General features: G+C 43.7%; 1 protein-coding gene across 1 annotated transcript in view; it reads right to left on the bottom strand.

Moving 5' to 3' along the window:
• mgat5b (alpha-1,6-mannosylglycoprotein 6-beta-N-acetylglucosaminyltransferase B) overlaps nucleotides 1-27296 on the bottom strand; it is a 1185562-nt gene that overhangs the window by 648843 nt on the left and 509423 nt on the right. The gene's annotated exons all lie outside the window — the stretch shown is intronic.

Raw genomic sequence — 27296 nt, 5'->3', positions numbered from 1 at the left:
CTGATTATTCTGATAGATTCTCTGAGCTTTTCAAAACTAGAGTCTAAAACCTGTTTTGGGTCCAGACACTAAATCCAAGATTTTGAGCTAATTTAACTGCTCACCCTTACAAGGTGCTTGTCATATCGGTGGCACTAGCAAACAGTGTAATAGGGTAAATGAGTATTATCTATTGTTAGTGCTTAACATCATGCCTATAGTAAGATAATGCAAGTCTCAATCGAACAGACCTGTTAGCATGACTGCACAATGTAATTGTGCACACGAAATTCAGCTCTCATAGTGATTCAAAATTTTCTTTTTAAAAGAAATCAATAAACTGACAGTATACTTCTGTTAAAATGCAGTATATAAAAATTGAGAAACCTTAAACTTGAAAATTTATTCACAAAGTAAAGTTGCTCACTTCGTTTGCTTGTGAATTATACCATGGATGATGTTGTAGTTTGCAAGGACACATGTTCAGAATCAGACCATTATATAAACAGGCCATTAATTTTTTTTAAAAAATGAAGCTACATATATTTAGAAGTTGAAAATTTTAGATCCTAAATTCCTTAGCACTTCAAACAATGATTAAATCTGATAGCATGGTGTGGCAGCATGCTGGAACAGCTTAAGACTGCCCTAAATTTGTCTTTGGGCTTCATCAGAATAACTGAGGCATGCTATGGCCATCAATCAGAGGCTGTAAACCAACTCACTTGTTGGAACCAATAAGGTGCCACAGAAAAGGTTAGTGCACAAGATAAGATTTCATGGGGATAATATATTAGCATGGATAGAGGATTAGCTAACTGTCAGAAATACAAGAGTTGGAATAAATGGTTCATTTTCAGATTGACAACCCGTAACTAGTGGGGTGTTACAGGGATCAGTGCTAGGGCCACAACTACTTACAATCTATATCAATGACATGGAGGAAGGGACCAAGTATATTGTATCAAATTTGATGATGATACAAAGAAAGGTGGGGAAGCAAGTTGTGAGGAGAACAAATAAAGTCTGCCAAGGGATATTGAAAGCTTAAGTGAGTGGACAAAAAATTGGCAATGAAGTAAGAAGAATATAAAAACACAATATTATTTAAATGGAAAGAGACAACAGAATGCTGTAATTTAGAGGGATCTAGATGTCCTCGTACCTGAATCACAAACTGTTAGCATGCAGGTACAGCAAAATAATTAGGAAGGTAAATGGAATGTTGGCCTTTATTTAAGTTTAAAATAGGGAGGTTTTGCTACAGTTGTACAGGGCATTGGTAAAACCATACTTAGAGTACCATGTACAGCTTTGGTCTCCTTATTTAAGGCAGGATACATTTGCACTGGAAGTAGTTCAAGACTCACTAGGCTAATTCCTGGAATGAAGGCATTGTCTTATGAGGAAATGTTAAGCGGTTTGGGCCTATGCTCACTAGAGTTTAGAAGAATGAGAGGTGATCTTATTGAAATATGTAGGATTCCGAGGAAGCTTGACAGAATAGATGCTGAAAGGATGTTTTGCCTTGTCAGGGAATCTAGAACCGGGACATAGTTTCCGGATAAAGGGTCAACCGTTTAAGCTGGGGTCAAGGGGGAATTTCCTGGAGGATCATGAATCTTTGGAATTCTTTTCTCCGAGTCATTGAATATATTTCAAGGCTGACACAGACAGATTCTTGAACGACAAGGGAACAGGTAGGAAAGTGGAATTGAGGCCAAGATCAAATCAGCCATGATCTTATTGAATGGCAGAGCAGGCTCGAGGGGCCGAATGGCCTACTCCTGTTCCTATTTTTTATTCTCTTGTTTTCAATACTTTTAAGGAGCACTGGTTAGGCCACTCAAGACCTGGATATACCATTCGGAGCTTGTGCATTGCTACTAATTAAATTTACCAAAATGGGTCAGAAATGAATGCAGGAACCTACTTTTAGTACTGAGGTGAGTGAAGCCTATTTTCATTTCAGGCAGATTTCAATCTGCCTGTGGAAATTAAGTGCAGGTGCCTGCCCTGCCAAACTGGTAATCATTCTACCCATTTGAAGCCCATTACACAGCTGCAGTGATGTTATACTTAACCCCTTTAACTTTAAATTGGAACCAATTGCTTGTCAAAATTTCAATAATATGCCATTAGTAATTTACTTATTTCTAAGCATTTTACATCAAAGAACAATTCAAATACAATTTGATTTGACACAGCAGGTGCAAGCGCTGTCCAACTAAGAGGAAAGATGATCCTGTTCTCCAATTTACTTGGTGGGATCAGGTAATCATATTATACAGAATAAGAAGAATTGTGTCTATACTTACTGTGCCAGGATAAGTTATGCATATTTTGAATGAGCCTTGAACTCATGTGGGCCAAGGTCAGTCTCACCATAATAAATCACATTGGAAGATTAGCTGTTTATATAAGCGTTCCTGATATAAAAAACTGCCTCGCAGTAATTCCAACATAGTCACTATAAATAGATTTCACTCTAAAGTAAATTCAATAAAAGTGACTAAGACTCCATTTCCCAAAAAATTGTGCCAACCAATTTTAAGCCATTGGTGCCTTAAAATAAAATATCTCACTCCCTAGCATAAAACATTTTGCCTACAGGAGCAGAGAAACTTACTCCTTTTTTAAATATTGACTGTGCATGTTTTCTGTATGCTAAATATATTTTGCACAGATAAAATTTATAAATATACAATAAGCAAGAATTTGAAAATCCATTTCTAAATGTCGGTCTTTAAAACAAAAGAATGCCACAACTTTAATTATGAATAATGTAGCAATTACTAATATAATTACTCCATTGTGTGTTATAACACAACTAAGAATGCATTAGAATAGACAACCTTTAAATACTCTTAGTAGAGCTCTGTAGAATATTTAGGATGGGGGAAAGGGTGTGGGAGGTGAAATCACACTGTTGGTGGGGAAGAATGACTCCTTACTGGATAATAATTTTACTAATTTTTTTTGCATTTTAAGTTCTGTATTGTTATTTAAAATTCCATCTCTAGCCTGTTTTCGGAACTGGGATTTATTATTAGTTTATAAAAATCTGATTTAGCACTTTCCTCATACCTCGGCAAAAAAGCTGTGAAATTAAAGCGATCTGCCAAGTGTCACACATTATACTTCTCACGTCATATTGAATGGAAGGGAGAATTAAAGTCACAAACACTTAATAAAATATACTTATAAGATAGCCTCCAGATGAACATCATAAGAAGATTTTCACCTCATGGCCATGCATCACAATAGCTAAAAAAAAAACAGGAAAATACTTTTGCCTTGCAAGGTATAGAATTTGCTTTCTGTTTATGTAGAACTGAAGCCTGACCTTTACTGATATATCTGCTGAACACTTGTTAAAATGTGTCCCCACTGGAGTATATTAAGTTGCAAACAATGCTCTATTTTCAGCATGACATTTCTTGGGCGGTTTCAGACCTAAAAGAGAAAATGCTTGTCCTGCAGGTACTCAATTTGTTGTTAATTGTTCAAAGGCTCTATGGTTTAAAAATGACAATTAAAGTAAATGAATGAAGTTAATAATCAAAGGGTAGTTAGCAGATTAGCTGACAATCTGAACACTCCAGGGGACAGCATCACTTCTGTAATGGCCTCGTGGGTTAGATCAATTACACATCATGCACATCTTCAAATCTGCACAAATGTGTTGTGTGTGGAATCAAACAACAGCATAATCCCACAAGTGTCTATAATTATGAACGAGAAACAGGAAAAGTAATCCAATAGGGAACAATCCAATTATTTAAAGAATGGTCATTTTTTTTTTGAAGCAAAGCTGAAACCTCATGATTGATTGGAATTTTTATGCCATGCCAAAGCTTTGTAGTCAGTAAATGTGCCTTACATTAATTAACACATCATTATTAGTCTATATAAAATTAAGAAATAAAGTTCATTGCCTATAATGTGTCAAATTCACCACTTTACAATTTCTCTTGTTGCAGTGGAATTTTCTCCATAATGTTCATTGAGGGAGCTACAACATGTGTTAGCATATTACATATTGTAAGCTACTTAGTAGTGTAATATTGAGGAACAATTGCAATTTCAGGTTTAAAGGGCAAGGGAACTGTACCTACCCAACTTAGTGGATTTGTTCTTGACAAATATCAGCATCCATGTTTTAGATTTTAACACCTTGCTTACTCGGGTCTCAGATAACATGATATCGTATCAAGAAAATGACATTGTCTCACCACACAAAAAAAACAAGAAGATTGTTGCAAGACAACATCAACACTTTAAGAGTTATTTCCAACCGATCAATCTGATGCACATGCCGGATGGAAATAAAAGAACAATATTCTTTCACTTCATGCTTCCTTTATTGAACCGAGTCCCATTGGAAATAACTTTCCTCAGTTGGGGTCTCAACTTAAGGACAGTGACATGGAAAACTGATTGCTGTGATGGTCAGTAACAGAGGGAATTGTGGGACTACTGGTAAATGGGGAATTGGGGTTGTGTTCACAGTTACCGCAGTTGGATGAGTTGGTTATGGATAACACAGTGATAAAGGGAATGCCTCCTGTATTCCTCCTCTTCAACTGTTCACTGTATACCTGATAGCAAAGGCTGTGCATTTGTGATTGTGAGGTTGTGCAGCATATAGCAAACCTCGATAAATTTTGGCATGGGCTCTGCAGAGTACTGCATGGCTCCTCCAGAGCAGTGCAGACAGTGTAACTGTTGTTTACACCTCCCAGTGGTCTACTCTTCACATTCCTGTGGCAACATGACTTTTGTTATGCGCATGCTGCCCATGTGTTGTGTGGATTGTGCACCAAAGTCATGAGACGTGTGGTCAGTGTAGCCTGTCACTAACTTTAACTGACAAACACTTCTACAAACTCATCAAGAACCAGTAGAAATCAAACAGCAACTATCCTGAAAGTAGTTGATAATCCCTTTAAATATGTGACAACCTTTGACTCAGAAACACAGTAAGGGAAAATTGTGGCTTCTTTAAAATGTCTGTGCAATATGTAATTGTTTTTAAGAATGTTTGAAAGGGACAAGAGTTTGCCTCAATCGTAAAGGGATCAATTGTAATTTTCTTGGATAGTAAGAAATACTGGTCCCTGTGACCTTGCAACCCTTGACCTGGAAGCAGTACTACCAGGAAGTTAACAGTTGTCAGAGACAAAGGAGAGCTGCAGACACAAAGGAAAACTACAAGCAAAGGAGCTGGAGTGTGAAGGTGATCAGCACACAGATGCAGGCACAAAGAGAAAGCAGACAGAGACAGGAAGAGGAACACAGAATTCTTGTGAAGAGAAGAAGCAAATCACTCTTAGGAAGAGGTTAATTTTTATGTTTCACAGAAAAGGAGACAGAAGGCCCTGGAAGTAATGTGTGAGCTGGCTAAAAATGTCTAAAACCTGGAAAGCTGTGTCAATAGTTTGGAAACGCTAAAGGACTGGGTGTTTACCCAAAAGTGGGCAAGTGTGAACAGGGGTGTTATCGGTTAGTCAGTTGAAAAGGAACACTGGAAGGTTACACCACTAGGACTGTCATGACCCACGGGAGAGAGGGTTCATTGAAGTGTGCCTTGCTGATGATAATCGTACCTGTGAAAATCAAAGGTGAAAACTATTGTTGGTTAGGAGTCTTGACCTACCCTGTGTGAATAAAGAATAGCATATTGTGGAACTGTGTAGCTATGTAACATCACATTTGTGTGGAGAGTGATGTGAATGCTTGTGGTTGGATAAGACATACCTTTGTTGTATTGACTATTTAAAATGAAATTTATCTTTTTATTTGAAGTATCATGTGCCTGTTACTTCAAGTATAATTTATGTTGGTTCTGATTTGTGTTAAAATAAAAGCTACAAAAAATGGAACCTTGTTGGCAATTTCTTCATTTCGGGATCATTCAGTAAATTTGATTATTCTGCTTTATTGTTTCTCCATGGGGATTGTAACAAATAGCATTTGTTGGAGGTCGTTCTTGTTGCTGAATGTTTGTTCAGCACTGGGAGTTTAAGAGAGGATGTTAGTTTGAGTTTTGAGCTCCAAAGTAGCAACGCTAGCATCAAAATAGTGTAACACTTACAGGGCAAGCTTCCTGCACCTGTGCTAATGCCCTTTCAAAATGTTGCTTGGTGCGACTCATACTAGAAGTGCTTGGTGCAGATCACCAGGTGTGGGAAAAGGTCATCGGAAAAAACAGGGCTGGCATTTGGAGCAGCAATAGTCTTCTCTTCCTGAAAATGTGTGCTGAGCATGCGGTCTTAATCGCCAACACTGTTTTCCATCTCCCTAATCACAAGAAGATGTCTTGGATTCACCCATGTTTTAGGCAATGGCATCTAATCGACTATGTCATCACTGGGCAGAGGGACAGACAGGATGTGCATGTAACAAAAGCCATGTATGGTGCTGACTGCTGGATTGACTACCGTCTTAGCATTTCAAACATCAAGATCTATCACCTAGACATTTTCACTGCATGAAACACAGAAAGTAGCAGCAGGAGTAGGTCATTTGGCCCGCTCCACCGTTCTATATGATCATGGCTGATCCTCTATCTTGACACCATACTCCCGTGGTCTCCCCATACCCCTTGATGCCTTTAGAGTCCAGAAATCTATCTATTTCCTTCTTAAACATATTCAGTGACTTGGCCTCCACAGCCTTCTGTGGTAGAGAATTCCACAGGTTCACCACCCTCTGAGTGAAGAAATTTCTCCTCATCTCAGTCCTAAATGGTCTACCCTGTATCATGAGATTGTGACCACTTGTTCTAGAACGCCGCCACCACCACCTCCCCCCGCCACCCCCAGCCAGAGGAAATATCATCCCTGCACCCATCTGTCCAGCCCTGTCAGAATTTTATATGTTTCAATGAGATCTCCTCTCTTTCTTCTAAACTCCAGTGAAAACAGGCCTAGTCGGCCAAATCTCTCCTCATATGACAATCCTGCCATCCCAGGAATCAGTCTGGTGAACCTTCGTTGCATTCCCTCTATGGCAAGTATATCCTTTCTTAGGCAAGGAGACCAACATTGCACACAATACTCCAGGTGTGGTCTCACCAAGACCTTGTACAGCTGCAGTAAGACATCCTTGCTCTTGTACTCAAGTCCTTTCGCAATGAAGGCCAGCATATCATTTGCCTTCTTAACTGCTTGCTGCACCTGCATGCTTGCTTTCAGTGATTCGTGTACAAGGACACGCAGGTCCCTTTGTACATCAATATTTCCCAATCTATCACCATTTAAATAATACTCTGCCATTCTGTTTTACCTATTGAAATGGATAACTTCACACTTATCCACATTATACTACATCTGCCATGTATTTGCCCACTCATTCAACCTGTCTAAATCACCTTGATGCCTCTTAACACCTTCCTCATCACTCACATTCCCACCTAGTTTCATGTCATCAGCAAACATGGAAATATTACATTTGGTTCCCTCATCCAAATCATTGATATATACTGTGAATAGCTGGGGCCCAAGCACTGATCCCTGCGGTACTCCACTAGTCACCATCTGCCACTCTGAAAAAACCCATTTATTCCTACTCTCTGTTTCCTGTCTGTTAACCAATTCTCAATCCAGGCCAATATATTACCCCTAATCCCATGTGCTTTAATTTTACACACTAACCTCTTATGTGGGACATGATCAAAAGCTTTCTGAAAATCCAAATACACCACATCCACTGGTTGACCCTTATCTATTCTGCTAGTTACATCCTCAAAAAACTCCAGTCGGTTTGTCAAACATGAATTCCCTTTCATAAATCCAATTTGACTTTGTCTAATCCTGTTGATATTTTCTAAATGTCCTGTTATCACATCCAGAAATGTTTCAATGTCTCAAGGCTCAAACAGGGAGTCATGAAGGAATCTGTCTTAGAGAAACTCGAGAGTCACCCATGTCCAGCCAAAATGCATTGAGGATGACTGGACAATCTTCAGGGATATAGAGTACTCACAGCTCCAGAGGCCATTGGCCCTGCCTCTCATAAGCAGAAAGATTGGTTCGATTAAAAGAATGAGGTCATCCAGAAATTACTGGAGGGGAAACATCACTTCGACAGGGTTTACCTCAATGACAAGTCATCACTATACCATCAGAATGCCTATCAAAACATCCACAGGACTGTCCAATGCCAGCTCAGAGAAATGCAAGATACTTGGCTGAATCAGAAAACAAATGAACCTCAGTCAAATGCAGACCACAAAGACTGGGGGAGTTTCTATGCGGCTCTGAAATCTGTCTACGGGCATCATTCTACTAGTTCATCACCAATCCTTGGTGCTGACAGGTCAACACTGCTCACAGAAAAGCCCAAATTCCAGAAGAAATCAACAGGCTGCCACACTCCCACACTGTTAGAAATGACAAATGCAATAAAACAAAAACAAAAATACCTGGAAAAACTCAGCAGGTCTGACAGCATCAGCGGAGAGGGATACAGTTGACGTTTCGAGTCCATATGACCCTTCATCTTCAAGGAATGTCTTTCCAGCATCCGCAGTATTTTGCTTTTATCAAATGCAATAAAACTCCTGTCTAGCAGCAAAGCTCCAGGAGCTGATGTTATCGCTGCTGAAGTCTACAAGGTTGGAGGTCAATACCTGGTCAAGAAGCTCACTGAACTCCTGAACTCTTTCAGTCTATGTAAAAGCAAGTAACCCCCCCTGCAAGAACACAAAGATGTTTCCATTGTCCACGTGTACAAGAGGAAAGGAACTCACCAATCTTGCAACAATCATAAAGGAACTTCACTCCTCTCGATCCCAGGAAAATCTTCATCAGAATTCTTCTGAACTGCTTAGTGCAACATCTCAACCAGGACCTGCTCTAAGAAAGTCAGTGCAGTTTCAGGAAAGGTCAAGGAACCACAGGTATGGTGTTTGCAATGAGACAGCTCGAGGAGAAATGCCAAGAACTGAACATGGACTTCGACCCCACATTTACTTTCCTAACCAAGGCCTTTGACATATGAGCCTTGAGGGCCTTTGGAAGATAATGGAGAAATCCAGCTGCCCTGAGAAAATCATCGCAATGGTTTGACAGTTCTCAGTTCTATGTCAGCATACTCACACATGTCCTGGATGATGGCAAGTCCTCTGACCCAACCCAAGTCACTAATGGAGTTAAACAGGGCAGCTTGCTAACGTCAGCCCTCCTCACCATGATTTCCTCCTCCAAGCTTTCCAATGCCTACCAAGATGGTGATCCTGGCTTCAAAATCAGATATTGTATGGATGGGAACTGCTCAATCTGAGATGGCTGCAGGCAAAAGACCAAGATCTCTAAGGTATAGTTCATGATTTCCTGTTTGCCAATGATTGTGTGCTAGCTGTTGTTTCAGAACTTTTAAAAATTCATTCATGGGATGTGGACATCGCTGGCTAGGCCAGCATTGATTGTCCACCCTTCCACTTGAGAGGGTGGTGGTGAGCTGCTTTCTTAAACCGCTGCAGTCCCTGTGGTGTAGGTACACCTAAAGTGCGGTGACGGAAGGAGTTCCAGGATTTTAAGCCAGTGTCAATGAAGGAACGGTGATATAATTCCAAGTCAGGATGGTGAGTAGCTTGGAGGGGAACTTCCAGGTGGTGGTGTTCTCATATGTCTGCTGCCCTTATTCTTCGAGGTGGTAGTGGTTGTGGGTTTGGAAGATGCTGTCGAAGGAGCCTTGGTGAGTTCTTGCAGTGCCCACTGCTGCCACTGTACATCGGCGGTGGAGGGAGTGAATATTTATGGATGGGGTGCCAATCAAGTGGGCTGCTTTGTCCTGGATGGTGTCGAGCTTCTTGAGTATTGTTGGAGCTGCACTCATCCAGGCAAGTAGAGAGTATTACATCACACTCCTGACTTGTGCCTTGTAGATGGTGGACAGACTTTGGGGAGTCAGGAGTCAGAGGATTCCTAGCCTCTGACCTGCTCTTGTAGCCATAATATTTATATGGCTGGTCCAGTTCAGTTTCTGATCAATGATAACACCAGGATGTTGATAGTGGGGGATTCAGTAATGGTAATGCCGTTGAATGTCAAGGGGCGATGGTTAGGTTCCCTCTTTTTGGAGATGGTCATTGCCTGGCACTTGTGTGGCAGGAACGTTACTTGCCACTTGTCAGCTCAAGACTGGATACTGTCCAGTTCTTGCTGCATTTGGACATGGACTGCCTCAGTATCTGTGGTGTCACAAATGGTGCTGAACATTGTGCAATCATCAGCGAACATCCCCACTTATGATCTTATGACGGAAGGAAGGTCATTGATGAAGCAGCTGAAGATGGTTGGGCCTGGGACACTACACTGAGGAACTCCTCTAGTGATGTCCTGGAACTGAGATGATTGGCCTCCAACGACCACAACCATTTTCCTTTCTGCTAAGTACGACTACAACCAGCAGAGAGCTTTCCCCCGGTTCCTATTGACTCTGGTTTTGTTAGGGATCTTTCATACCACACTCAGTCAAATGCTGCCTTGATGTTAGGGGCAGTCGCTTTCACCTCACCTCTGGAGGTCAGCTCTTTTGTCCATGTTAGAACCAAGGCTCTAATGAGGCCAGGACCTGAGTGACCCTGGCGTTACTCAAACTGAACATTAGTAAGCAGGTTATTGCTAATCAAGTGCTGCCTGATAGCACTGTTGAGGACCCATTCCATCACTTTACTGATGATCGAGAGTAGACTGATGAGGCAATAATTGGCCGGGTTGGATTTGTCCTGCTTTTTGTATACAGCAAGTACCTGGGCATTTTCCACATTGCTGAGTATATGCCAATGTTGTAGCTGTACCAGAACAGTTTGGCTAGGGGTGCAGATAGTTCTGGAGCACAAGTTTTGCTGGAATATTGTCAGGGCCCATAGCCTTTGCAGTATCTAATGCCTTCAGCCATTTCTTGATGTCACCTAGAGTGAATCAAATTGGCTGAAGGCTAGCATCTGTGATGCTGGGAACCCCCAGGGGACAGTGAGATGGATCATCCACTCGGCACTTCTGGCTAAAGATTGTTGCAAATGATTCAGCCTTAGCTTTTGTATGTATGTGTTGAACTCCCCCATCGTCGAGGATAGGAATATTTATGGAGCCTCCTCTGAAAGTGAGTTGTTTAATTGTCCACCACCATTCACGACTGGATGTGGCAGACTGCAGAGATTAGATCTGATCAATTGGCTGTGGAATCGCTTAGCTCTGCCTATTGCTTGCTGCTTATGCTGATTGGCCAGTTGTCCTGTGCTGCAGCTTCACCAGGTTGACGCCTTGTTTTTAGGTATGCCTGGTGCTGCCTCTCACATGCCTTCCTGCACTCTTCATTGAACCAGGATTGATCCCCTGGCTGGGTGGCAATGGAAGAGTGGGAGATATGCCAGACCAAGAGGTTACAGATTGTGGTCGAGTACAATTTTGCTTATGGCCCACAGCAACTCATGGTTGCCCAGTCTGGAGTTGCTAGATCTGTTCAAAATCTATCCCATTTAGCATGGTGGTAGTACCACACAACACAATGGAGGGGACCCTCAATGTGAAGACAGGGATTTCATCACCACAAGGAATGTGCGGTGATCACTCTTACCAATAATGTCATAGACAGATGCATCTGCAGCAGGCAGGTTAGTGAGGATGAAGTCAAGTATGTTTTTCCCTCATAAGTGCCACAGACCCAGTCTAGCAGCTATATCCTTTGGGGCACAGCCAACTCAGTCTGTAGTGATGCTACCGAACCACTCTTGGCGATGAACATTGAAGTCCCCCAACCAGTGTACATTCTGCACCCTTGCCATCCTCCATGCTTCTTCCAGGTAGTGTTCAACATGGAGGAGTACTGATTCACCAGCTGAGGGGGTGGTGGGTGGCATGCAGTGTATGGTAATCAGCAGGAGGTTTCCTTGCACATGTTTGATCAGATGCCATGAAACTTCATGGGGTCTGGAGTCGATGTTTAGGACTCCCAGGGCCACTTCCTCCCGACTGTATACCATTGTGCCGCCACCTCTCCCCACTGGCAGGACAGGCCCAGTGATGGTGGTGTGTAGGATATTATCTGTAAGGTATGATTCCATGAGTGTGACAATGTCAGGCTGTTGCTTGACTAGTCTGAGACAGCAGTCCCAATTTTGGCACAAGACCCCAGATGTTATTAAGGAGGACTCTGCAAGGTCAACAGGGCTGAGTTTTCCGTTGTCATTTCCGGTGCCTAGGTCGATTTGGGAGTGATCCGTCTGGTTTCGAACATACAAACATACGAACAAAGAGCAGGAGTAGGCCATTCAGCCCCTCAAGTCTTCTCCGCCATTTAATAATATCATGGCTGATCTGATAGTAACCTCAAATGGCTTCCACCCTACCCCTGATAACCTATCACTCCCTTGCTTACCAAGAATATATCCACCTCTGCCTTAAAAATATTCCACGACTCTGCTTCCACCTCCTTTTCAGGAAGAGAGTTTCAAAGACTCACAACCTCAGAGAAAAAATTTCTCCTCATCTCTGCTTTAAATGGATGACCCGTTATTTTTAAACAATGACCCCTACTTCTAGATTCTCCCACAAGAGGCAACACCCTTTCCACATCCACCCTGTCAAGTCCCCTCTGGATCTTATATGTTTCAATCAAGTTGCCTCTTACTCTTCAAAACTCCAGCAGATACAAGCTTAGTCTGTCCAACCTCTCCTCATAAGTCAACCCACCATTTCAGGTATTAGTCCGGTAAACCTTCTCTGAACTGCTTCCAACACATTTATATCCTTCCTTAAATAAAGTGACTAATACTTTACACAGCACTCCAGATGTGGTCTTGCTAGTGCTCTGTATAACTGAAGCATAACCTCCCTACTTTTGTATTCAATTCCCCTTGCAATAAATGAAAATATTCTATTAGCTTTCCTAATTACTTGCTGTACCTGCATACTAGCCTTTTGCGATTCATGCGCTGGGACGCCCAGATCCCTCTGCATCTCAGAGCTCTGCAATCTTTTACCTTTTATTCTTCCTGCCAAAATGAACATTTTCACATTTTCTCACATTATACTCCATTTGACAGATCTTTGCCCACTCAACCTATCTATATTGTTTTACAGCCTCCTTATGTCCTCTTCACAACTTACTTTCCTGCCTATCTTTATGTTATCAGCCAATTTGACAACCATCCCATCCATCCCTTCATCCAAGCCATTTATATAAATTGTAAACAGTTGAGGTCCCAGCACTGATCCCTGCACACCACACTTTACATCTTGCCAATCTAATTCCTTATTGACTTTCTTGTGGTTTGACACAACTAAATGGCTTGCTAGGCCGTTTCAGAGGGCATTTAAGAGTCAACCACATTGCTGTGGGTCTGGAGTCACATGAAGGCCAGGCCAGGAAAGGAAGGAAAATTTCCTTCCCTAAAGGACATTCAAGGACCAGATGATCGTTTTTATGACAATTGACCTTGTCATCGTTAGACTTCAAATTCCACCAGCTGCCATGGTGGGATTCAAACCCCGGATCCCCAGAGCATTACCCGGGGTCCCTGGATTACTAGTACAGTGATAATACCACAAAGTAACCGCCTTGCCTGCTAAACATGCAATTTATAAGAGACTTGCAACAACTGCGGCTTTATGATCAGCACAAAGAAAACTGAACAAATCTACCAGCCTGCTGCAGGAAAGCCCTATCTTCAGCCCAAGGTTTTAGTCCATGGCCAGAACCTGTCAGCGGTGGATAAGTTCATTTCCCTTGGCAACACATTCTCTTCAGCTTCTATACTGACGACGATTCATATGCAAGAATTGCCAAAGCAACTGTAATCTTCGGCAGACTTTAGACATCAGTCTGCGAAAGAAGAGGAGTAAGTCTGCCTACCAAACTGAAAATCTAAAGAACAATCGACCTGTCCACTCTGCTCCGCACATGCAAGACTTGGTCTATGTACCAGCATGATGCCAATTAAGCTCAACCACTTTCATTTGAGTTCCCTTCGGAAGCTCCTGAAGATCAGATAGCAGGACAAAATACCAGACACTAAGATGGTCACCTGAGCTGGTATGTCAAGCATCCACACCATATTGAGACAGTCACAAATGAGGCTGGTCATGCAGCCAGAATGCCTGACACTCGCTTACCAAAACAAATCTTCTGTAGAGAGCTTGAGTCTGGGGTGTGCTCTGATGGTGGTTAAAGGAAGTGCTACAAGGGTACTGTGAAGGCTTCACTTAGGAGTTTGATATTGACTTTGAATCCTGGGAGAAGCTCTCCCAGGGTCGCTGCACTTGGCACAACCAAATAAAAATGGTACAGCCTCCTTCTAAAGCAAGCGCACATCAGAGGCAGAGAGAAAACACAAGGAGAGGAAATCCCAAGCCAGTAGCTCATCCAAAACTCAAATGTCTGTAGTATCCAGTCCCATTTGCAGCAGATCCTTGCAGGCACAGGTTGGTCTTAGAAGTCATCTACATACCCAGCGGAATCCTACCAAACACCTCTGATGGTGCACATGATCATCTTCGCCTCGAAGGACAAACAAAAAGACTAGAAATATATGTGTATGCCGTTGGTGCCATTTTGGTACTGAAATGACATGCATAGCACCAAAATTACGGCCACTGTGCAACCTAATTTTGTGGTCTCAGAGTTCAGAATGGGTATTTCCTGCCTTTTAATTTAGCTTCACAGGTGTTACCAGACCTGCTAGTATTTCCAGCATTTTTTGTTCTTATATCAATATTTGCTATGCATGTTAATATCCTACATGTACTATTAATAAAAGAAAATCATTTCTCATAAGCTATAACATTCCTAAAAAATTCCCCTCACAGCTCCCGCATTTAGTTTCTCCCCTTACCTGTATTTTAATTTAATTAGTCTCTTGTTTTAAAATGTTATTCTGCCTCTCTCTGTTCAGTTAACAGTACACTAGGTTTCAAGCTGCGTACTATAACAATCTACTTCACAGTCAGCAAGCACTCAACTTCCCAGTATGATTTAAAACTGAAATCAGACGACAAGACCAGTTGTTACAATCACCAGCTGGTCTTACGGGTTCTACTGAATGCTGAGAAGCTGCTCAAAGCTGCAAAGTATTTCCCATAGTTTCCAGGATACAATGAATCACACCACCATGGTCGAAGCACGCCTGAAACTCATAGGCCAATACCACTCACCAATATAAGAATACAAGTGGTGCATTGACATATTGAAAGAGAAAATTCAGACATTTGAGGAATTTTCCTTCCTGAGGAATATTTTGTTAGCTGAGGGGAATCATAATATGTTATCAAATGAAAGAGTGATGACTTCCTACACATTGAACACCAATTGAAATTTCATATTTTTTTCAGGTAGCCTACAAGTAGTGCATTGCAATCTAAAGTTCACCATCCAGTTCCAATAAGGGCTTACTTTCACTTCCGATAGGCATATGCAGTTAAGTCATTAAGACAGGTAAGTTAAAAATTTGTTCAAAACTCTTAAGAATATTTTAATGAAAACAATTTATTCAATAAGTAGAAACAATGGTTCCTTAATGCAAATTCTTTAATGCAAAAGCCATATAGTGATTAGGTTTGTTGGGATTTCAATTTTTCAGTACATTCCTACTGGTTTTGTTCAGTTTACATCTGATCTTTCTGTACCAATAAATCTGTTAAGATACCTTGTTCTTGTAACTATCTTATAACTCGTGTTAACTATTAACATCAGTTCAAGGATTTTTGAAGTGTTAATCCAAGCCATTGCCAGCCCTCCATAATAAGATTTTATTTGCTTAACTGAAATAAAATGAAGTAAAAACATGGAATTTCGGTTTCATCTCTGCCTGTCACAACACAATTCCTGCCTCCTGTCAATGTTCATCCTAGTAAGAAGAGCAGGTCTGGATTTTCTAACTAAAACCAATCTAACTGTTCTTTGAAACCATATAATTTAATACAAGGAGTTTATTAATTATAACTAGCTGAGAATGATTAGTCAATGCAATTTTGATATTCCTCCAACTCAAACAACACTGTTAATAGCCTCTTTCAAGCAGACATCATTAGTAATGATCTTTCCTGCTATGTCTTTATGAGATTTCAATTAAGTGTTACCCATTGATGTATCTAATGGACTACTTTTCCTCAAGGCAAGGCTTTTAAAATATATGCCTTTCTAAAACCTCTGGGACATCGCATGAGGAGATCGAAGATAGAACAATTAGAATAATAGATTAGATCAAGCTAAGGCACCACCATCAAAAACTATGAGAAAGACAACAGTTTTTCTTAGAGCACTGTGATCTTTAAAGTAATTACTTAATAACTTAAAAATTTTACAAGTGCCATATTTACATTCATATATGTTTAAAATAAATGTCAGATAGGAACTGCAACTCAAAATGTTAGCACTGTATAGAGTTTCTAACCTTGGGCATAATCAGCGATCTGGATGCAAATTGTATCCAAAATTGCACACATTTTGAAAAGTGTGCTTTTCCTCATGTTTCTGCTCAAACTTATTTGCATAATCACAAATACAAAATCTGACATTAACCAGCCCAATCGAACAGCATTTTAAAAGGTAATTTTTCTTTTAAAAACAGAAAATTTTGCTTTAAAAAATTGCCTGATATATTTAAGAGTAGTAACTGGGTTCTGTTTGACAAAGACAGCTGAAATGGATTTACAACAAAAAAAGTATTTTAATCACTGTCAATCTGAGTAACAAGACTTAAAATTACTGAAAATGATTTAAAAAAAACAGGCAGAATCACATTAAAAAAATTCAAAATCTTTTAACACATGCTATTAGTGTATCTGTACCTAATTGAGCCTCTCCACAAACCCGCAAACAGACACAATTAGCAACCCATTGGGAAGTATTTCAATCTGGAAGGAATAATCAGTTTTGTGTACAGCGTCAGCTTCTAGCGTAAATGATTGTGAAAACTTGATCTGCGCTGAACATAAGTTGTGCTTTAAATTCCACCATCTTGTGCACTGATTACCCTGGTTTTGGTTGAACTGCAGCAAAACATCCAATGCAACCGAGTGGAACTCTACCACAAAGAACTTTGAAGATATCATCTAACTGCAAGATGATACAGGTTCTCGAATGTTTTCCAAAGCATGATTGCAAACAGAAATGCAACATCCCCTCAAATACTGAACCCAAGGGAATTGCTTGCTCACATTAAAGGAAATCATTTTGAAATAGAGCAGATTTTGAGAGTCCTAATGATGATTAACGCTATTCACTATTTTACCAATGAACTCAATTTTCACTGCAGATTCATGTATCGCCATTTGAAAATAGTGGTCTTCCAGGCTGTTTTAACAAGAACTAGAGAAGTTTGACTGCTAAAATAATAGGGACTAAATTGAATAGTCCCAGGAAACAGGCACAGGGATTATGATGCATGTTAAACCTACACCTGTACAATGTAATGCAGGCAGCACACCAACTTTATGCTGCCCACTTTGAGTGGTGCAGCCAACTCTAACAGCGCTGCTCATTGGCTGCACACATCAGCAGGGGGTCCAAAATCATAACTTCTGAGCGCCAATTAAAGCTATCCAGCAATGCTTAAAGCTAGCACGCATCTCTTGAAGAGTTCCTAAGGTGGTGGAGCAGGGAAGGCGGAGCAAGGGTCAGACGGTGACAAGGGTCAAGGACCAGATTGCAGTAACCAAGGGGATGTGTGTTCTTGGTGCTGGACCACAGTGGGCCCTCTTTGCACTGGGTTTGGCATTTGGCTCGTTTCTAGGAGGATGTGAAGGCTGGTGGCCTAGCACTGGCTCAGGGCCAGGAGAAGTTTGAGAACAGGGGGAGGGAGCAAAAAGTTGCATTGCGGGGAATGTCTGAGTGCAAGTGGTTTGGTTTGGTGCTGAGGTAGGTCTTTATTGAGGAGGTTAAATTGTTGAAATGGGGGATAAGGGGGAATTTAGTGCTATGGTGAGGGTTTTATTGAGAGGGTTTAGTCTTATGGTGGGGGTTTACTGAGGAGGCTCGTTATTGTGGTGTGGGTTTTTTAAGGGATTTAAATTGCGGTGGTGGAGGTTTTATTGGGGGGGTTAATTGTTGAGGTGGGAGTTTATTGAGGGTGTTTAATCATTGAGGTGGGGATTTATTGAGGGATCTGGTGCTGAGATGGTGGCTTTATCGCAGGCGATTAGTGATGAGGCTGGGTTTCACTGGTTGTTGCCGGGGCTGGCGTGTTGGTTGTAGTAGGAGGGGCCATGGGCTGACCCACATGGGCGATGAGATTCACCACTGGAACTGCATCAAAAGGCAGCTTTCTTTTTATTCTCTTTTTAAATTCATTTTCCTTTTGCTGATTTCTATGCATTTGACGATCCGGACTCTGCTATGCAGTGCCTTTTAACATTAACAGCAACATCGAGATTTAAAGGCTAAGGGAGTAAACGCAACACAGAATCTGGAGTGGAGTCCCATTAGGCCTTCAAGCATTAAGCACCTTCCAGCAACTCCTGTAACCAACTAGGCTCCAGGAATATAGGCTTTCATCTTTCCTCTGGATATTGGCCACGAGGTTAAGAGGGGAGTTCGGAGGCTAGGCTGGTTTGCACCTCTTAAAATGATCCCAAGCTCTGCCGCAAAGAGGAAAAAAGTGAAATTTTCCAGCTTGGAAGCTGGAATGTGAGGACTATGTGCCCTGGCATAAACAATGACCCACATCCCATAGCAAGTGTACGCAAGAAGGCATTGACTGACCATGGGTTTCTGCAGTTTGATTTTGACTGTGCCTATTGGCATGGCAAGAGTGCAGAAAACCATGGTAAGCATGGTGTAGGCTTCACAGTCAGCACCAGATTGACACAGTCAATTGAGCTGCCAGTAGCAACTTCTGAATGCCTCATCTTACTATGTCTATCACCTGATGGAGGCACTGTCAATATCATCTGGGGTTATGCACCAATCTTAGATGCCGGCATCTCAGACAAAGATCAATGCTCTGTCTCTCTACACCACATTCTGAGGTACATTCCAAATGGCGAGAAGTTATTCATCCTGGGTGATTTCAATGCAGGTATTGGATCGGACAGAGATTCATGGCCAGTGTACCTCGATCATTGTGGGATGGGAACGATGGACAACTGCTTCTTCAGCTTTGTGCCCTGAATGAGCTCTGCATTACCAACACTTTCCCTCAGGGGAAACATCACGATAAAGTATCATGGCATCATCCAAGATCTGCCCACTGGCATCAACTTGACCAAATTATCACTGAAAGACATGATCTGCTCAGTGCTCTCCATACCTGCACCTGCCACAGAGCAGACTATGGCACTGACCACTCTCTTGTCAGCAGCAGAGTGAAGGTGCACCCCTGAAAGTTTCACTGCTTCTAACACGATGGCCTACCACACACCGTATCCCTAGTACAAGAAATGATGCCAAACACCAGCACTTGGCATTTGATGCTCAAGTGACTGCTACTCACCAAAGACCTACCCGGAAATGCCCATGTTGATATTGTTGAAGCTCGGAAGTTGCTGGGTTTAATCATTTATTGTGTCAGCAGAAACATCATTAAATAAAGGCGGAACCCGCATCAAAGACTGGTTTGAGGCCTACTCAGCTACATCTGTCATTGAAGCAAAAAGCAAAGCCTCGATGCACAACACAAATTCAACAGCTAAAACTCTGCATGACTTGAAAATAGCCAGGATAGTTGTGCAAAGACAGGCAGATACTGCACAAATAAACACTGGATCAACCTATGTCAAGAAATCCAAACTGCCTGTGACATCAGAAATACTTGCTATGTATGGAGGGATAAAGAGGGTTCTTGATCCTACCATCACCAAAATTACCCCCCTGAAATTGGCAGGTGGTGAAGTGCTCACTGATAGAAGTAAATAGATGTGCCACTGGGTTGAACACTTCTGTGAGCTGTCCCATGAGACAGACATCTTTCAGTCTGCATTTGACGTTCTCCCACAGCTTCCTGTCATAGTTGAGTTAGAAGAAGAACCCTCATCACTTAAGCTCGAAAAGGCTTAGCAAGAAATTGTTCAGCAAGCAGAAAGGCACCAGCAAAGATGGAATTTAAGTCAAACTGCTCAAGTATGAAAGTCCCATCTATTGCCACACCATCCCACAAGACACACGTGATGCAAAATTCATCATATTATAAAATAAAAAGCAACAGAAGAGATTTCAACAACTGCAGGGGCATCTCACCCCTTAGCATCACAAAGAAGGCCTTCACTAGGGTCATGCTTAAAAGACTCCATCCACTCGCAGAGGGAATATATCCAGAAGTGCAGTGTCCTTTCTGTGCTGGCAGATCGACAGCGGATATGATCTTCTCCATAAGTCAGCTACAACAGAAATGTAGGGAGCATGATACACCTCTTTACCTTACTTTCATCTATCTCACTAAAGCATTTGACATAAGGGCAGGACTCTACAAGATTTTGTGAAAATTTGCGGTCCACCAAAGCTCCTTAACCTCATCTGCTCCTTTCATAACATGTCCTGCACTGGATAATTTGATGGCACCACTTCCAGTAGTTTCAGGGTGAAGAATGGAGGGCTGTGTCCGAGCCCCCAGTTTATTTTGTATGTTCTTCTCCATACTCCTGATCTTTGCCTTCCCTGTAGTTATGGAAGGAATTTACCTGCATACTTGGTCAAAGCTCTACAATTCAGACTGAAAGCAAAGAGAAAAACAGCACAACTTGTTCAGAGAACTCCTCTATTTGCTGATAATGCTGTGCTCTTTGCTCACAGGCAGCTACAAAGATTCATGGACTGTCTCTCCCATACCTGTAACTCATTCTCCCGGATCACAAGAGTCAAGAAAACTGCAGTCACATGACAAGGTGTCACGTCTCCACCCTGATCACTCCAAACAACACCCCACTGAAAGTGTTTAGCAAACTCTGTTACCTTGGGTTCACAGTGACAGTCAATCTGTCCCTTGATGCAAAACTCAATACATGCATAGGGAAAGCAGCTACCACCTTTGGCTGACTCATGAAATGTGCACGGACCAACATCAAGTTGACTTTTGGGACCAAGGTGCAGCTTTTATGAGGCCTTTGTGCTCAGCACCATGTTGTATAGCTGTGAAACATGGATGACTTACAGTTATCAGGAAAACAAGTTCAACAACTTTCATCTTCACTGTTTGCTGTGTATTCTGCGCATCTCATGGAAGGACAAAATCACGAATGTGACAGTCCTGTCAACAACAATTCTCCCAAGTATGTTGGCGCTCATCAAGTGGAGGTGACCTTGCTGGCCTGGGCATGTTCACAGAATGTAAGACGTTGTATACCCAAGGGTTTTCTGTATGATGAAGTAGCCAGGGCTAGAAGACTAATCGAATGCCTAATGCTCAGTTTCAACGGTGTTTTCAAGTGTGACATGAAGACCTGAAACATTGATTTTCATATCTGGGAGACACTAGCTGACGACAGAGGAAAATGACGACATCACCTGTGGGCCAGTGTGCGTCACCATGACGGTAAGTGGCTACGGCAGCTTGGCAACAGGTCCCAACACCAAAAACAAAACACAATGATATCTGATATCTAATTCATATGTAGCACTTGTGGCATAACCTAACCCTCATGGATTGGTCCCTTCAGTCATCAGCAAAAGTGCACCATATGAAGCTACCCATCCCCAATGGATTTGATTTGTTGTGTGTCCATCATCTTACACAGATGGAAGGATGCCAAACATAATGTTCTCTTAAAGGGGAGGTACGTTGTGGCTGGAGCAGGTGCTGGCAATTGTACAGGAAATGAATGGGACTTGAGGAACAGTGAAGAACGATACAATGTGGGAGAGAGCAGGCACGAAGGATTTCAGGTGCTGCACCAGAAGTCTTGGTGGAGCAGTTGGGACGTAGGAGAGATGTCACTCCAGACACAATCAAGAGGTAATGGGAGCAGATGGCCATGGAAGCCAATGCCAGGAGTTAACTCCGAATGCCTGGATGCAGTGCCTCAAGAAGTTCAATGATCTCACGAAATTGGTCAAGGTCAGTGATAGCATCTTCAAATGCTATATCCTACCAACTGTACCACTAGCCTCAGCCAATACTCAAATCATCACACCTTGATCATTCACCTACCAACAATCTCTATCAATCAGGGTTCATACCAAACGTTCATACGCTTCACCTCAGCCTCACACACACAGCACAGTTGCAAGCCTCACACCCACATCTCACAGGTTTCACTCACTGCCAGCTATTCAATGATAGCCTCATTACTGAAACAGATTGCACAGCTCCCACTGACACACTTTGCACTCTTTTGCAGGATAAGGTGGCACACAACTGGGTGCAGCAAGCATTATCAAGAAGGGAACAGGGGAACCTGCATATCTTAGCCCAAAGGAGGAGATCTCATTTTTGGGATTCAAATTACTAAGGCCGTAGCCAGTGATGGGGCTGAAACCATCAATGATGACTGCGTCCTCGGATCTAATTCTCCTCACATCCCACCTTCCTTTCATCCCATACTTTCTTTTGATTTAGAAGCTGCAGATGGTGTAAACATGCACCTCTCATCCTTCCTGTGCCACAACCTTACCCTTGTGCCTTTTTCCTTTCAGACAGCCAAGAGATGCAACCGGACCAAGAAGTGGAGGAACGCCAAGAAGAGAGTGATGATGTAGACCCAGCTCTGTCACACTCATGGCCACCTGCTCAGATCTTGACACTCTGCAGCTGCGATCGTATTGAATGGCGGAGCAGGGTCAAGGGGCTATGTGGTCTACTTCTGCTCCTAATTCTTATGTTGTATTTAGGGCCTGGATTAGAGACAGAGTCTGCACACAGGAATGAGTGGGCTGCAGCCAGGGCAGGGGCAAAGATAGTGCAGGTGCCAGCTCACTGGTGGGTAGGGTCACAAAATGTGTCCTGCTGCAGAAGACTCAGATGAGGACGTCGGTGGGGCAGCTTAGAGAACAATGCTGATGGGTATTCACAACAAAATGCTTGGTGCATTGGGAAGCTTGCCAAGAAGCTTGCAGTCAGTGTCAAGGGGCGAAATTGTCCCAGATTTACATTCAGTGCGGTACTGGGCGGGTAAAACGACGTTTTACCCATCGACTGCAATGGTGGCTTTTCACGCTGTTTCATCCCAAACCCGCTGCATTAATTATGCATTCCCGGGAAACACGCAGGCGAGCTCTCATTAGCCATCACCTCACTGCTTCATCATGCGGGCGCCATATTAAAAGTGCAGCTCCACACACACCTCTCAGTGCTTCTAACCCACGACTGCTGCAAAGAAGACATGGCCTTAAAAGGCAAAAAGACTACAGCTCCCAAGTTCAATGACACATCCCTCAAACGCCTTTTGGACACAGTGGAGGTGCGCTGTGATGTCCTCAATCCCCACTCTGGCTGCAGGATGGGCAGCAACATCACCAACCCGGCTTGGGAGGTGGTGGCAGCGGTGGTCAGCACCAACGCCCTGCAAAAGAGGACAGCTACCCAATGCCGCAAGAGAATGAACGATCTCTTCCGTTCCGCCAGGGTAAGTCATTCTTCTCGTCACTCTCAACTCTCACACTCACACACCCATCACACATCCACAGGGCCTCACTCACCGCCAGTTCAAGGGACATCACAGACAGCTTTGTTGTCCTCATCTAGTCCATAGGGTCACTCACCACCCACACATACCAGGCATACTTATCATCTGGCCTGGCTGGCATCCTGCTTACACTCTCTCCATCTCTATTCATGCAGGACAAGCTGGCACACAACAAGAGGGAGAGGTCGCTTGCCAGTGGAGGAATGCCTGAATTCAAGGCCTCACAGATATTGAAAACAGAGCCATCCAGCTGGCCGGCAAGGTTCTGGACCAGTCCTGTGCTGACGGTGAGGTTGACTGTGCTCTACCAAATAAGGATCCAGGAGTGCAACATCCATCAGATAACCATTCTGAGTGATGTGTCCTCTTTCACAATCCAATGCCATGCACTAATTATTTCTCCTTGCTTTCGCAGGCACATCTGCCAAACAGCCGATGAAGTCCACGACCCAGGGCCTCCAGTCAATCCCAGAAGAAACCTTTGAAGAGGACTCTTGAGGCACCCTGCTTGAAGTTCCATCACAGTGCTCACCCACACCCTCCACCAGCGCAGAGACATGCACCTCATTGGGGCCTAGCTTTAGAGTAGCCTCGGGATCACAACTTGGTGAGCACATCTCACTTTCTGATCCACAGCAGGTGGCGGCAGGGACATCCCAGGTTTCCGGCACTCAGAGGACTGCTGGAGGCCAGATATTTGCTGAGTCTGAGTCAGATGACGAGCCTCTGGACTCGGTCAATGTCACAGCTACTGGAACTGCAAAGGCAAGCTCGGGAACAACAGGAAGGGATGTTCGCTGCACTCCTCAGATTGCAAGGCACGATGGAAGAGTCCATCTATCTTCAGGCTGGGGTGATAGCGCCGGCATGCCAATGCACCAAGGTCAACAGTGGTAGGATGGCGCTGCCATGGAAACCTTGGTCTGGGGCATCACTCCTGCACTGCTGCGCAGGCTGAACTCCATCGCTGACACTCCAAATGTGTGTACGCGAGAGCGGTGTCGGGCAGCTCGATCTCACTCCATCTACCCCTTCTCCTCAAGGAGTCAGCCTGGGGCCCTCAAGGACCCATAGGGAGGAGGATCAGCAGATGCACACTCAAGGGCCATCCATCCAGGTGTCTTCAGAAGTGTCCAGTCCATCTGAATCCCCTCTTCCTGTGGCCCCAGCAGTTCCAGCTCCACAGCCCGAGGAAAGTGCCACAAAGCAGGACCCCGAAAGCAGGCTGGGGCCCTCCAGCTCTCGGCCCTCCAGAGGAAGACAATCAGGGTCATCACAGACAGGGTGTTGCAGTCAGCAGGCTGCCTCCACCTCTGCTGTGGATGTCCGGGGTGCACTGAGATGTAGCGGCAGGGTCAGGAAGCTTAAGAAGATGTCGTTGCACAACCTGGGCATGGGTATTAATCACTTGTACTATTGTCACTATTGTCAATAAACTCCCAAGAATGTCTCCTTGCCTATGGCTCCTTGTTCTGATGAGCAGAGTTTGTGTCACTCAGTGGTGAAACCTGTATGCACAAGATAAAGACAGGTGTCTCAGTCTCTGTGCTTTGTGCAGCCTTCAGACCAAAGTGATGATCCGGCCTCACATTCCCTGGACACATTAATGATGCCTGCACCTCGATGGTGCTTGTCATTGCTGCCAGAATGTCGTGGGCAGGCGTCATGGAGTTCCATCATTCTCTGTGTGCCCTCAGCACCTTTAATATTGGGTTGGCCCCCATCTCTTCAGCATCTGTGACTGGTGATTCTGTGCTCCAGAAGGGCTCAGGTGCTGAAGGCGGTCAAAGGATCAGGTGCTTTTAAACTTTCATGGCTGTGGCTCTATGATATGACTCTGATCAAAGAGCACAAACAAGCTGCCCTCAGCCAGACAGGAGTCAGACATTGACAGAGGCTGTGTGAAGATCTATGGAGTGTCCTCACTGCACGTAGTCATCATCCTCCTGCAATCGAGCGACTATTACGGCCTCCAGTGCGGCTCCATGACAGGAGCATTATCATAGAGGGTATGTGCGCTGCCATAAGCCAGACTGGAGTCAAACATGCACAGGTGCAATGTGAAGATCTTATGGTGTCTCCTCCATATCCTCACCAACCTATCACCTGGCATGATTTGCCCAAAAGTATGTGCACAAGCCGCAGATGCAATTTTGGAGCTCTGAGGTACTTGTTAGTGCCCGTTTTTTGAGTGCTACAAGCCCAATTTCTCGCCTAACATCTCTCGATCAAAAATCTCAACTTCAAGCACCAGAGTGATCGCCATAACGCAAATCTTCCAACCTCATATATGAATTTTATCACCAAATCATTAGCTAGTTAACCATTCAGAACAATGTGTTATACTGGAGTTGGGAAGGGAACATGAAGACAAACAGTCTTTATATAATTAGGCTAACTTAAATAAAGGCCCATAACTTCCAATCTCCCCAGCGTTGGATTTGGGAGGTACCCCAAAGATGCGTGGGGAATCCCTCTGGGAAGTTCCCAGGTAGGGGTTTGCATGGTAATTTCCTCTGGGCAATTGCACTGTGCTGGGAACCATCCAAAAATGCAGTTTAAATCACAAATTTGGATGGTTCCATCAGTGTTATACCAATAGTTTCTCAGAAAAAGTTAGAAGAATTAGAACATCTTCTAACTTCTGAGTAACTATTGTAAAGACTCAGACCGAATCCACGGGACTCCCCCCACACCCCCGACCCCACCCCACCAAAACCCCCCAGACCTCCGACACTCCACACCCCCAAACCCCCACCCGCCTTCTGACATTCAGCACCCCCAACGACCTCCGACACCCCAACCCCAATCCCCCACTCCCCTGACAACTGACAGCTCCCACAGAGGGCGGACCATGGACCCACCCCCAATGGACTTCCGACCCCATCACCCCCACCACCCCCCCAGATCATCGACTGTCCACCGCCCCCAACCTCGGACCCACACCCCCATAATCCCCACGGACTTCTGACCTCCCCCACCTCACCCCCCACCCTGACCTCCAACTCCCATGCAACCACCCCCGGACCTGGGACCCTGACCACCCCTGGAACCCCCGGACTGCAACCCCTGCCACCCCCCCACCGGACCTCCACACTCCCGGACCTCCAACCAACAACCCCCGGGCAGGATGAGGTTTCCAAAAGCATATATAAATAAAATAAAAACTTTATGTTTTAATTAAAAACATGTCCCTGCTCATGTGGCAGAGTCACATGGGGGAACATGTTTTATTAAATTTTTCTGATGTTCATTGATTGGTTCGATATGTTCTTCATCTCCCTGAGGCAGCTCTGTGTCTCAGGGGGGTTATTCAGCACTCTTTCACGCACATGCGCAAAGTTCGTGCTAGGCCTGCTCGCCCTCCTCCCCCCTGCCTGCACAGGTAGCGCTCAGTGCTGCCACTCGTGTATCACGCTGGGCAGACCTTAATTGGCCTGCCCGAGTAAAATCGCGTTACACTGCCAATCTCGGGCAGCGGTTGGCTTCCTGACTGCCCCCGATCGCCCCCCGCTGATCCCGCATGCCAAGGACAAAATTCTGCCCATAGTCGAAGACTCATATTCTTCTTAGCGAAAATTATTGGCATATTTTCAAATGAGGCTGGAGTCTGCTGGATGTGACTTTTTTTTTAACCAATAATGCCAGTGCAACTGACTTGAAAAATGCTTTAGGATTCTTTCTAAGTCTGATTTGGAGCTACTGAGGTAGAAATTTTCCAAGCATGTAGCCTCAAGTGTCCTTCTGTTTTATGTA

Source organism: Cetorhinus maximus, chromosome 24 (assembly GCF_964194155.1).
Source record: "Cetorhinus maximus chromosome 24, sCetMax3.hap1.1, whole genome shotgun sequence".
In the NCBI taxonomy this organism is placed as follows: domain Eukaryota; kingdom Metazoa; phylum Chordata; class Chondrichthyes; order Lamniformes; family Cetorhinidae; genus Cetorhinus; species Cetorhinus maximus.
The sequence above is the reverse complement of the archived record's forward strand: the minus strand, read 5'-3'. Positions and strand labels throughout refer to the sequence as shown.